Here is a 12,969-nt window from a genome sequence, read left to right on the forward strand (position 1 = left end):
CACGGGCCAAAAAAGGTTGGAGACCCCTGCAATAGATCGTTCAGCCGTAGTGTTTTCTTTCACCGAAATCTTCGTCCACAGAGCTCACAAGCAAAAGGCTTCTGTCCTTTATGAACTCTTTTGTGACCGTTTAAACTTGTCTTTTCGCTAAAACTTTTCCACCAAACTCACAGGCGAAAATCCAGTGTGGACTCTCATGTGAATGTTTAAATGTGCCTTTTGGCTAAATCTTTTTACACAGATCTCACAGGCGAAAGGCTTCTGTCCTGTGTGGACTCTCATGTGACTGTTTAAAGTTGAATTTAAGCTAAATTTCTTTCCACAGAGCTCACAAGGATAGGGCTTCTGTCCTGTGTGGACTCTCATGTGACTATTTAAAGTTGACTTTTGGCTAAATTTCTTTCCACAGAGCTCACAAGGAAAGGGCTTCTCTCCTGTGTGGACTCTCATGTGACTATTTAAAGTTGACTTTCGGCTAAATCTCGTTCCACAGAGCTCACAAGGAAAGGGCTTCTGTCCTGTGTGGACTCTCATGTGACTATTTAAATTTGTCTGATGGCTAAATCTCGTTCCACAGAGCTCACAAGGAAAGGGTGTCTCTCCTGTGTGGACTTTCATGTGACTGTTTAAATGTGTCTTTTGGCTAAATCTCGTTCCACAGAGCTCACAAGGAAAGGGCTTCTCTCCAGTGTGGACTCTCATGTGACTGTTTAAACTTGTCTTTCGGCTAAATCTCGTTCCACAGAGCTCACAAGGAAAGGGCTTCTCTCCTGTGTGGACTCTCATGTGACTGTTTAAATGTGTCTTTTGGCTAAATCTTGTTCCACAGAGCTCACAAGGAAAGGGCTTCTCTCCTGTGTGGACTCTCATGTGACTGTTTAAACTTGTCTTTCGGCTAAATCTCGTTCCACAGAGCTCACAAGGAAAGGGCTTCTCTCCTGTGTGGACTCTCATGTGACTATTTAAAGTTGTCTTTTGGCTAAATTTCATTCCACAGAGCTCACAAGGAAAGGGCTTCTCTCCAGTGTGGACTCTCATGTGACTGTTTAAACTTGTCTTTCGGCTAAATCTCGTTCCACAGAGCTCACAAGGAAAGGGCTTCTCTCCTGTGTGGACTCTCATGTGACTATTTAAAGTTGTCTTTTGGCTAAATTTCATTCCACAGAGCTCACAAGGAAAGGGCTTCTCTCCTGTGTGGACTCTCATGTGACTATTTAAAGTTGTCTTTTGGCTAAATCTGATTCCACAGAGCTCACAAGGAAAGGGCTTCTGTCCTGTGTGGACTCTCGTGTGTTTGTTTAAATGTGTTTTATGGCTAAAGGATTGAAACCTGGCAGCATCAGTCTCCTTATTCAAATGAAGATGCTCTCCCTCCATACTAGATCAGTTTCTCCTGTTCCTCCTTGTTGTGGAGAAAATCTTGGTGCTGGTGGTTGACACAAGCACTCTGTTCTTCTGAAGCTTCTTATTTAACCAGAACCACCTGTTGAAAATCAGTAGAAAACACAGAAACATATTATGTGAATGACAGACAGCTGTAACTGTGTTTTCACACATATAACAGTTGTATTATTTCTTTAAACTGACAGAATGAAATGTATTTACAATTGGAAACTGAACTTTGAGCCTCTATAAATCATATGAGCCTTAACCCTCAGGCTTCATTTTAATTTTCATACAAGAGTCATTAGAAGACAAAAACGTCTGCTTGTAAAAGTGGCTATAAAAATGTATACATGAATGTTTTTTTTTTTACTTTTTTTCATAGATCTGTTGAACAACTTCAGCCCTGCTCAAACATAAAAAAAATCAATCATTTTGAGTAGGGCTGCTCAATTAATCAAATTTTAATCCCAATTACGATCTAAGTTTTGAACGATTATAAAAACAAAACAAGCCGATTATTTGCTCCTCTCACTTGTGCTGCCCTGAGTTGCAAATTAAGCGCCCCTCACAGTGTTGCCAACTTAGCGACATTGATGCTATTTCTAGCAGCTTTTCAGACCCCCTTCTTGACTTTTTAAATCCTAAAAGTACCTAGCGAACACCCCAGAAACATCTCTGGTAATCCTTAGCTACTTTCTGAATAAGTATCGTTGACATTTCCTGCAGGTTAGCTAAACACTCCGCCTGCGCTCCGGACCGTTCTTCAGGACATTAGGAAAGGAAATGATGTAGTGATGTGTCGGTCGCTAAAGAAACCGGCTCCCTGTTGGATTAACCAGAGTGAGTGACACACACCGTACCTGCGGGCTCCTGAGCCAATAAAAACAGCTAAATGCGCGCACGTGGCGCGCTAAACACACCTGTTCGGGAAACGGCTAAAGGGCCATTACACCCAATTTTTCTCTACTCTGACCATCTTTAATCTGCTCTAGCTCAAAAACTACAACAGCCACACTGTTCAAACCTGTTCTAGATTATTCTACTATAATAGCAGATTGCACCCAACCTTGTTTGGGATTTGTGAAACCTTTTCCTGATTTGTATAACTTCAATTTAGCCTTAAAAAATCGGTCTGCGCATGCCCCATAGTAGCACGTCAACGAGCACGGATAGTCCGAATATCTTGAAAATACGCCTCCAAAACAATTAGTTCGCTCCTCCATTGTTCTAATGGTGTAGTCTTTTTCTCCCGGGCCAGCTCTCAGACAGGAACTCCGTCATATTACCGTAATGTACCGTACACCTCTGAAAAGGGCAGAGTGTCACCTTTCTGAAACCATTGGAATTATGAAGGTTGCGCAATCGTTTGAACAGTTACGGTAGTAAACATTTGTGTGTGGCCTCCGGGCGAAGTAGACGACCACGCTTGACGAATATCTTTTGGAAGCTACATGGACGTTCATTTGGCTAAAGTGTGTATGATGTACTTTCAGCATATCTTTGAATAGTAAGGTGAGAAATATTAAGAAATTTTAAAATTGTCTCATGGGATGTATATGAAACGTGTATTCTAATTATTTAATATTGATACTCGCTTTTGAGTAAACATGAGTTGAACATGAGCTACTCTTATTATGGTTAATTTAATATAGTGTAATAATGAAAACACTTGCTACTATTCAACACAAATGCTCACTTCAATCCACCTGACAATGAAAAAAATGTGTTAGGATTTCTATGCGTAGGCTACATTAAGTGACATTCCATAAAAATGAAAGACCTTTACCCTAAATTTTTGTAGAGAAGATGACATAAAACATTAAACAACTGTACTTGATAATTAAAATGCCTTAAGACATGTTTCCAGTATTGTATTCCGGGACTAATTATGTGTTTGGGTTCTCATAATTACTTTAATACTCATTACAGTATAATACTCAACTATGCCATTTCTCTTTTTTTCAGATTCCAAATATGAAAATATTAAGAATAGGTCTGTCACGATGCGCTGGTGAGTTGAGCTGAGGTGGGGATCCAAACGCTGGGGAGGAATCAGGCAGGTAGACAAACTGGGAAAACTTAAAAGGTTTTAATGAACTTTGGACGCAGGACATGGAAACAATGAGCTAAACAAGAGACACAGAACTGGAGGGGTTTAAATACAAGAGGGCTGGGAGCTTGGGTGATTGGAAAACGAGAGGCAGGTGGGAGCAATTAACAGAGACTAAACCATAAGGGGAGACAGGACAGGGTGTGACAAGGTCACAGGCGTGGATGTCCACATATGTGGACACTGTCAGGAGGTGGACAGAATCATTTCAGAACTGTCAGCGTTTTGACAGTTACCAAAAAAAATACATTGGAAGAGCACCATATGGGAAGATTTGGCAGGAAAGATATTTCATGACAAGTCATTAAACAAAAAGAAGTGGCTTTATACTGTACAGACAGAAAGTTTGTAAGAACAAACCTGTTACAAAACCTTAAGAAAAGAACTTGTGATGATATTCATCAGGAGGAAAGAACAGATGACAAGAGCATGACAGCAATACAAGACAGAAAGGAGGAAAATACAGTAATAAAAGAAAATGCTCAGATTGCTTATGATGTTGTTAAAGACAATATTTGCCTTTCCAGACAAAAACAGATGACAGTTTCCTTAACCAATCAGATTTACAACTAGGGATGAGCCGGATACTCGTTTCAGACGAGTATCCGGTACGGATAAAGCATTTTTGACGAATACGAGCATGAAACGAGTAAAATTGGTAAATATCTGTAATCGTGCTGAAGGAAAATCCTCATTGGGTAACTGACTGTCTTCACGCTCGGTGATTGGCCAGTAAAATATAGAGTCCGCCCCTCCCTACACACAAAACTGCAGCCGGGAGCTCTGCTCAGTCCGTGTCCGGTCCATCCACGCACACACACAGACTCATCACATCAGGCAGTACTTTACTATGCATTATGCATCTCTTGTCAATACACAACAAAAACAGTGGTTCTTGTTTGTGAAATGCTGACCTCTGATCAGACTTCTGCTACTATTCTGCACTGGTTGAGTTGCTTGCGCCGTGACTACTTCAATGTATTCCACAAGCACCTTAAGCCACAAAAGGTAGAAATGGATTTCAGTTGGGCTATGATCCACGCGGTAGTTCAGGCCTTCAACAATGTCAGTGTTCAAAAATATCTGAAGATTTGTTTTGAAGTTTGTCAAAATAATGACCCAGCACAAGTTACTGTGGTACATCTGTGTGCTGCTCACATGCTGAAGTTGGTCAGCATGAAGTTGTCAAAAGTGCAGTGCAGTAAAGCCACAAAGCAGCTGTTTCTATACTGCTTTGCTCTACTACAGAATGCAGTAGAACTTAAAGACATTTTGACACTAACGAGGTGCATTGTGTACGTTTTTTCTTCAAGAAAGGAAACCAGAGGCTGCAAAGAACATCTATGTGTCCTTAAAGAAGCAATAAGGACGCAAAACACAGAAAAAATCAAAGTGGACAATGGCGACGAAGATGACGATCCCAAGCGGGTGGATATGACAGAGTTTACAAGATCTATAACTAAATCCTCGCCTTTCTATTCTACCATTCAAGGGATTGTTAAGCAGTCAAAAGAGGAAGCTGGGGAATCTGATGACATGGAGGAAGACCAAAAGCCAAATCTACATTACTGTGAGTCTGTGGCTGATATTATCTTGCATTTTGCAGGCACTGTTCCTCTTTGGTCTGGAATATTGCTGAAAAGTCTTGGGAAAACTAGAGACAGCAATGCAGTTGTTGAGAACTGGTTTCGCACAACTAAAACTGTCATTCTGACATCAAAACTGCATAGACGAGCAGGTGACTTTATTCAACTTCTGCATGAATTTGTCACCGGAAGACTGAAAGGACTTAAGTTTTTGGAAAAAAGAAAATAAGGTCATAGATTGAAGACCAAGTCTAAAGTTAAAAAAGAGACATTACCAGGTCCTGAGACAATACCTTTATATCAAGAAGAAGAATGGAAGAAGAGAAGTATTTCTGGCAAGCAGACCTCGAAATACTTCAGTCCACCCCCTCCAAGCAAGAAAAAACCAACAACTCATAAACAAAAAGACCCGTACTGGGGAGGGGAAGGAAAGATTGGTGATGAAACAATTACCATGATCAACACATGCACAATTGACAATCTCCTATACATTTTGCATTTGGCAATTAAACGAAAAGCAGGGGTTAAAAACGACATCGAAGGAGCTTCCAAACATGACATGTGGGTGTCAACTTTGCTTGAGGTAGATAAACTTTTTGACAAGAAGGAATGGGCACAGGGTAAAATATTGTGGTTGAAAAAAATTGGGAGATTTAATGGACATTCTTGAGATGCATTTGGATCTGAAGAGGACATGGTCACATGTAGGCTTGATTATCTTCTATCCACAGAAGTCAGACAACAATGCCCAAACCCATCTTGTCCAAGTGTGAGTAGGGTGTATAACGCCATTGAGATTATGTAAGTATTTCATAAAAAGCTCAAAGTGATATGTGTTTATTTTTTCAAATAAAATAAATTATGTATAACTAATGTAATTAAGAAAACTTGCTTGAATGTGATTATTGACTTTATGTCATTTAAAGTTTAACCAATTTTCTATGATTATGTTTTACTAGGTGTGATGATTTCAAAAACTTGCAAGTTAAGATGGATTAATGGGCCAGATACACTCTAAAAGTTCTGTGCTACAGGTATGAAGAATGTCATTCAGAACATATACTGGCAATGAAATGCAGACATTATGCAAACACCCTCAAGCAAAACTGAGCCATATTTATATTTTGTCCAGTATGTAATTTTCATGCATTTAACCTTGCCCAATTTGCTTTCTTTTTAAGTATCTTTATAATAAAACATTTCCTGATCATTAATATTAATTTCCTGGACATTTCTGCTTGTTTTTAATTAAGACACGCAAACATCAAAGTAATTTTTGCATAGTTGTGGCTGTTCTGTAACTGTGCTACATGTCACCGAAAAAATACAATCTGTGTTCACAAATCAGGGAAAGGTTTCACAAATCACAAACAAGGGTGGATGCAATCTGCTATTATAGTATAATAATCTAAAACAGGTTTGAACAGTGTGGCTGTTGTTGTTTATGAGCTAGAGCTGTTCCATCGTTGGCCAGATGCTGAAAAAACGCATAAATCAGGCTTTGTTGAAGTTTCACAAATCAGGAAAAGGTTTCACAAATCCCAAACAAGGTTGAATGCAATCTGCTATTACTGTAGAATAATCTAGAACAGGTTTGAACAGTGTGGCTGTTGTAGTTTTTGAGCTAGAGTAGATTAAAGATGGTCAGAGTAGATAAATATTGGGTGTAATGGCCCTTTAGCCGTTTCCCGAATCGGAAGCTGGAATCAGAAGCTAACTTCAGCCTCGTCAGCTTGCCCCTGATTGCTGTGAGACCGTCTTGGGGGGTGGGGGGTGCAGCTGTGGTTGGAACAATTATTACATTAACTGATGGACCTGTAAATAAATAGTTTATAAATAAGGTAGAAATAAGGTCCTCATGCTGATAAATAATAACGTTGGTTAAGTATTGTAACCCCAGATTCTATGAGTCTAGTCGCAGCCCTTAAACTAGCTGCTATTGGAAGGATGATCTCAGCATCAGCCTATCATGAAGAACTTAAATGTACGCCCACCAATGGTGGGCACCCCTGTGGGTATATAAGTGGAGCGACTCCACTGTTCGCCTCCGATGGCTCTTAGTCCTAACAGAACCAGTGGGGCCATTGGCCTAACGGCACCACAGCGTGGGCTGCAGCCATCATGCCCAGAAGTTTCATGACTAACAGGGCTCTCACGATCTTGCGGGGTTGCACGCGGGAGATCACCGTGGTGAGATCTGACGCTCTCGCCGGAGACAAACGTGCTCTCATTAGGGAGGCATTCAGCTCCACCCCGAGAAACACAATCGACTGGGATGGAAGGATGGAGCTCTTTTCCCAGTTTATGGAAAACCCCAGGGTTGACAGATGATCTATTAACTTCCTGGTTTGCTCTGACGCCTCGTCCTTTGGCCGGGCGCATAGGAGCAGATCGTCCAGGTAAAATAAAACCCTCATTCCCACCGTGCGCAATGGCTGCAGAGCGGTCTCCAGACATTTGGAGAAGGTGCGCGGGGCTAGTGAGTAGCCGAAAGGGAGACGATTGAACTGGTATTGAACTCCCTTGAATGAAAAGCGCAGGAACTTCCGATGTTTGGGAATTACTGGGATGTGGAAGTATGCGTCTTTCAGGTCTATTGACGTGAACCAGTCTCCAGAGCGCACGCATTCTAGGACTTGCCTCATTGTTAACATGCGGAAATGCATCACTGCTATGGAGCAGTTGAACAGGGAAAGGTCGAGAATTGGTCTCATTCCTCCCGACTTCTTCTGTACTACGAAGTAGCGGGAGTAGAAGCCTGAGAGCTCTTGTCTGTGAGGGACTTGGGAAATGGCGTCCTTGGACAAAAGTTCCCGCAGCTCCAGGGCCTGAGATTGTTCCTGTGACGTGAACGTCGTCTCCACAATCCCGTTGAAGGGAGGAGAAGCGGACTGAAAATGGAGTGTGTGACCGCAATGAATGGTGTCCGATATCCATTTGCTCATGAGACAAAGGCGGCGCCATTCTTGCGCGCGTTCCGACAGCGGACGCATGTTCGAGGTTACGTGAATGGCGTCTGAGGACTGGGTTCACACCCTTACCGCCGTCGCTCGCACCAGAGAACTGGGAGCGAGCCATGGAGGGCTGCGCTCAAAAGGGCGAGTGTGAAACAGCTGTAAAAGGCTGATCCGTACTGCGGAGCGTGGAGTCCAAAGATAAAGGACGAGTGGGAGCCGGGCCCATGCATGGGGATGACAAAGTGCCAGCGGATGGAGCCGCGCACTGTGTCGCCGCGCGTGGTCGCGACAGCGCCATGACATCCCATCCCAGCCTACATTGTGGGGGGAGCGGGGTGTGTTGGGCCTGGCTGGAAGCTAGAGCCGATGCGCAAATGGAGCGCACCCGTACAGCTGGCCGTGTAATATGACTGACTGCGGGAACATGCAGATGTGTCGCAGTGCTTGGTGTGGGGAACATGTGTGAGGATTCTGCAGAGGACTGTAGGATTGTGCTCTCTAAGTGACGTTTTTTGGGTTTTATTTCAAAACCAAAATCATTCATAGAGTTAACATTACAGTCAGAAACACACACATTCCCCCTAATGAGTCATTTTCGTGGTTATTTTCGGCGAGGTTCCTGCAACTGTGACTGCCAAGACGGTGTCTGCTGGCTCTTTCGGAACCGTTGGCCGCCAACTCTGGTCCCGCTTCGGCTCCACCTCAGCGGGAGGCCGGCTCCGCGGGGCGGGCGGTGCAGCTGGGCGCCTGAAGTTTCCGCGCCGTTCGTCCCATCCTCTGGAGGAACGGCTGGAGTGAGAGGCGGACCGAGGGTGGACCAGGTCTCGCACCGTGGCTGACAGTTCAGCTGTCTTGTGAGCCCACTCGATGACGCTCCTAAGATGGGGACCAAACATAATGTGTCAGAGGTGATGGGGCCTTCCAGCATCTCCCTGTGCAGGGGTTCAGGAATGGAGGGCAGGGCCTTGAGCCACAAGGCCCGCTGGATAAGGGTCTGCCAGGCAGCAATGCGAGCAGAACCGGTGAGTACAGCAGCGCACAGATTGAGAATGGCATCAGCAGTTTTAGTAATGATGGTTTTTGACTCGTCAGGAGCGTCAAGCTCTTCCACCATTTTGGAAACGCCAAAGGCAAGAAGGGCGATGTTATTTCCTGCAGCTCCGGTCCCAGATGGGGTCTGGACAGCGCATCTGTGTTGCCCCGAAAATTCCTGCCAAATCATCTGCTTCAGGCAAAGCCGGTTCTAGCACGGCTAGCCCCTTGCAGACCGCAGCCACGGAGATGATGGCAGGCAGCTCCTGGAGCAGAGCTCTAACTGCTGGCAGGAAGGAGCGAGAACTCAGTGGAGCAGAAGGACCCGCTGAGCGAGGCTCGTCGACCTCCGTGTTGTCCAGGAGGGAAGAAGGGCTATGGCAGCCAGCCTCGTCGTACTCCTCACTGTCGATGACATTATCCAGTCGGTTGAAGCCAGCCGGCTCCTGGCCGACGTTGAAGAACTGTAAGGCCTTGTCCAGCGAGTACGTGTCAGCCACTGGAAATTCCTCGGCGGTGGCGGGGGTGAAGTACTCGACCCGGCGGATTTTTTCAGCCACGGGCAGAGCGGCACAAAACGGGCACGAGGCCTGGGGGGTCAAGGCCAGGCCAGCATGATGAGCCCCGAGACAGACCTCACACTTGGCGTGGTCGCCGCTGGAGATGGAGCCTGTCTGGCAGGCCGGGCAGGTCCTGGCGTCGCTGGGCATGGTAGGTGAGTAGAATGCTTCTTGGATAATTGCTCTTTAAAAGAAGCTCTTAAGCTTGGCTTGAAGAGATAACGGAGGCGAACAGTGGAGTCGCTCCACTTATATACCCACAGGGGTGCCCACCATTGGTGGGCGTACATTTAAGCTCTTCATGATTGGCTGATGCTGAGATCATCCTTCCAATAGCAGCTAGCTTAAGGGCTAAGACTAGACGAAATAGAACTAATCTCTTTGAGGACACGGTGCTAGTGCACGCTCCTACAGCACCTTGACATGACTAAATACTGATATTATGCAAAATTTTGTTGATCATCAATTTATTTGCATTTATTTGTTATAAATGCCACTGTATAATTCTTGCTGTCAGTATTTGCAAGATATTGGTATTTGGGTCTGTACTGGTTAGACTTAAATGAGTTAAACCAAGGTCTATAGCCCTTGGGTCATAAACTATGAGCTAAAAGTATATTGGTCTTTTTATACTGGGAATCAGGAGTTATTTTAGTGATCATCTGTTTCCTATTTATTTTTGTCCTGATTGTGCCCTGAGCAATTTCATGACTGAAAATAAAACAAATAAAATCAACATTAATTGAAAAATTGTCTTAAATAATCGAGATCTCAATTTCAGTCAAAATAATCGTGATTATTATTTTTGCCATAACCAAGCAGCCCTAATTTTGAGGCTTTTAACCCCTGAAATGCCAGTTGGAATACTCAAAGTCATTGATGTAATTTATGAAGAAAAAAAAGCACAAAAAAGGAGTTATTTTCTAAAAAAAAAAAAAAAAGACATTTTGTTGCCTGGGGTGTTTAGTACAAATCAATCTTGATTATGTTATGAAATATCAAAAAATTTGAATTTTTTGCACTTATGGTTTTTATATAGCAACAGATTTAAAATTTACTATACACTCGAGCCATTAAAGGACAAAAACTTCCACTTTTAAAACAGCTTTAAAAATGGTCCAGATTAGGGCTGGGCGATATGGACCAAAACTTACATCTCGATATCTTTTAGCTGAATTCCAATATACGATGTATCTCGATATTTTTCCTCCTAATCCTAACAGTATTAACTCATATCAGCGATTATACTGTAATGACTCAGAGTCTCTGGTTGCCCATTTATGAGTATTATTTTCGGGCTACTGTCGCCGTAACCCACGCCTTACAAACTCTTAACTTTTTCTACAGAATCGCTCGTAACGGAGTATTTACTAACATAGCAAGCCAGAGCGGAAAAAAACAGAACATTTCTCACCCGTTGAGCTCACCTTCATAATAAAACAGTAACCATGTAGTTTAGTATTCCAACCCTTAAAATACATTTGAGGTAATTTGGCCACTCCAGCTTTCCGTAGTTGTTTCTTCATTACACAGGGGAGGTAGGGGTTTGGCTCGTCTTGCCGCACAAGCAGAATGCAAAAGAGAATTCCGTTGACGTTGAACGTCTCCAAATAATTAAAAACCAGGACGCCAAATGCGAAGTTTAGAGCAGCACATTTAGCCAGAGGCTCTCAGATTGAGCAAGCTTGTAAGAATACATGTAATAGCCACTTAGAGACGGAGCAACATGTCGCTAGCAGAGCGGCTAATCGCTAGCATAGCAGTTTGACCAGTTATATTGATATAAAGTCATTTTATATCTTGTTTTAAAATTATACCGATATTTTAAAAAATATCGATATATCGCCCAGGCCTAGTCCAGATTAATATTTTTTTCTGCTTTTTGGGTCTAAATCTTGGGATCAACTTCAGTTCTTATCGAAAAAATCAAATATTGAATATGTATCTAAATTTTAACCCTTTATATGCCAGTTTGATGTGATGCTCATTTTTCATGAAAAAAGCAGACAAAAGAGGAGATATTTTACATAAAACATATTTTGAGTGACTGAAATAACTTTTTGAAATCAGCCTTGGATATGTCAAGAGTCTGGCAAAATATCACATTTAATGCTGTTAGGTATTTTTAATTGTTCATTATTGTTGTGAAATCTTTTCCTTTGTCTATGTGAAGAGTTCATTCACCTTTGCTGCTTAAATGTGGTTAGGAAAAACCCTGACCTAGTTATTTGTTTTCACGTTTGGGTGTTTTCAGAAACTCCTTTCTGCTTTAGGCATTTTGATCCAGTATCTGAAGTTTTCCTGTGCATTCTAAGACCAAGATGTTATTCCAAACTGGTCAGGCAGGGGTTTCACACTAATGGTATTTCTGGGTGTGTATGTGCAAATAAAAACCCCTCCACAGCTTCGGCTCCTTTGTGAGAGGAAAATGGCTTCTGACTCCAGTGTGTCTCTGTGCCTCCCCTCACCCATTACAAAGTAAGCTTTGTAGCGTATGTTATGGTTTGTTACAATTAGGGATGGGTACCTTTGACATTTGAATCGATCCGGTACTAATTACCGGCACCTAGGAATCGATACCGGTACTTAACGGTACCATTTTTCGATACTTTTGAGTGTTTATTATTTTAATTCTCTTTTATAATTAAATATATATTTTTCTCAATATATAACAATATTTGATAAATATCACGATAAATAACATAACAGTTTGTATTTTAACATTGCCCTTGTAGTTTTATAAGCTGATAATTAAACTGAAGCAAACATCTTTACTGTGAACTAAATTTACTGTGTCTTCATTCCTTTTGCCGTCTTTTTTCATTTGATTTTTCCTACTGGGAAGTTAGAATTTCCGAGGAGAAAGCGAACGCACCATTAGCTGATAACAATGGTGGCAATGGAAGCTAACATATCAAGCTAACAATATCTTAAACAGTTTATTTAGCTGCTGGAGCAGATTAAAACGATGCCTCACACTTAGATCGTCACTGGTTTCGTCTTCACCCGTCACATTTAGTAAAGTGAAGCCAAACTTTAGAGCGCGTTCATGTTGTTCTAGTCGGAAAATCGGAGTTCCGAGGAGAAAGCGAACGCACCATTAGCGAAACGGAAGCTAATATATCAAGCTATTTATATTTACCTACCGGAGCAGATTAAGATGAGGATGTCTCATTTAGATAGTTGTCGCTGGTTTCATCATCCAGTTACCCATCACATTTAGTGAAGTGGACCCAAGCTTTAGCCTGCGTTCTCTCTACCATGCTGCTCTGTTTACAACTGGTTCACAGCAAGCGACGATAAAACGCTCTTGCGCATGCGCAGCTGTCTTGGCAAGT

At 42.5% G+C, this 12,969-nt stretch overlaps 1 long non-coding RNA gene across 1 annotated transcript in view; it reads right to left on the reverse strand.

Annotated features, from left to right (window-relative positions):
* Positions 1-726: 726 nt before the first annotated feature.
* The window catches only part of LOC107382190 (uncharacterized), a 53,706-nt gene continuing 41,463 nt past the window's right edge, over positions 727-12,969 (reverse strand). The window contains exon 3 of the long non-coding RNA XR_011521260.1: positions 727-1,483. This is a non-coding gene — a long non-coding RNA (uncharacterized lncRNA). The remainder of the gene's footprint in view (positions 1,484-12,969) is intronic.

This window comes from Nothobranchius furzeri, chromosome 7 (genome assembly GCF_043380555.1).
Source record: "Nothobranchius furzeri strain GRZ-AD chromosome 7, NfurGRZ-RIMD1, whole genome shotgun sequence".
NCBI classification, from domain to species: Eukaryota; Metazoa; Chordata; class Actinopteri; order Cyprinodontiformes; family Nothobranchiidae; genus Nothobranchius; species Nothobranchius furzeri.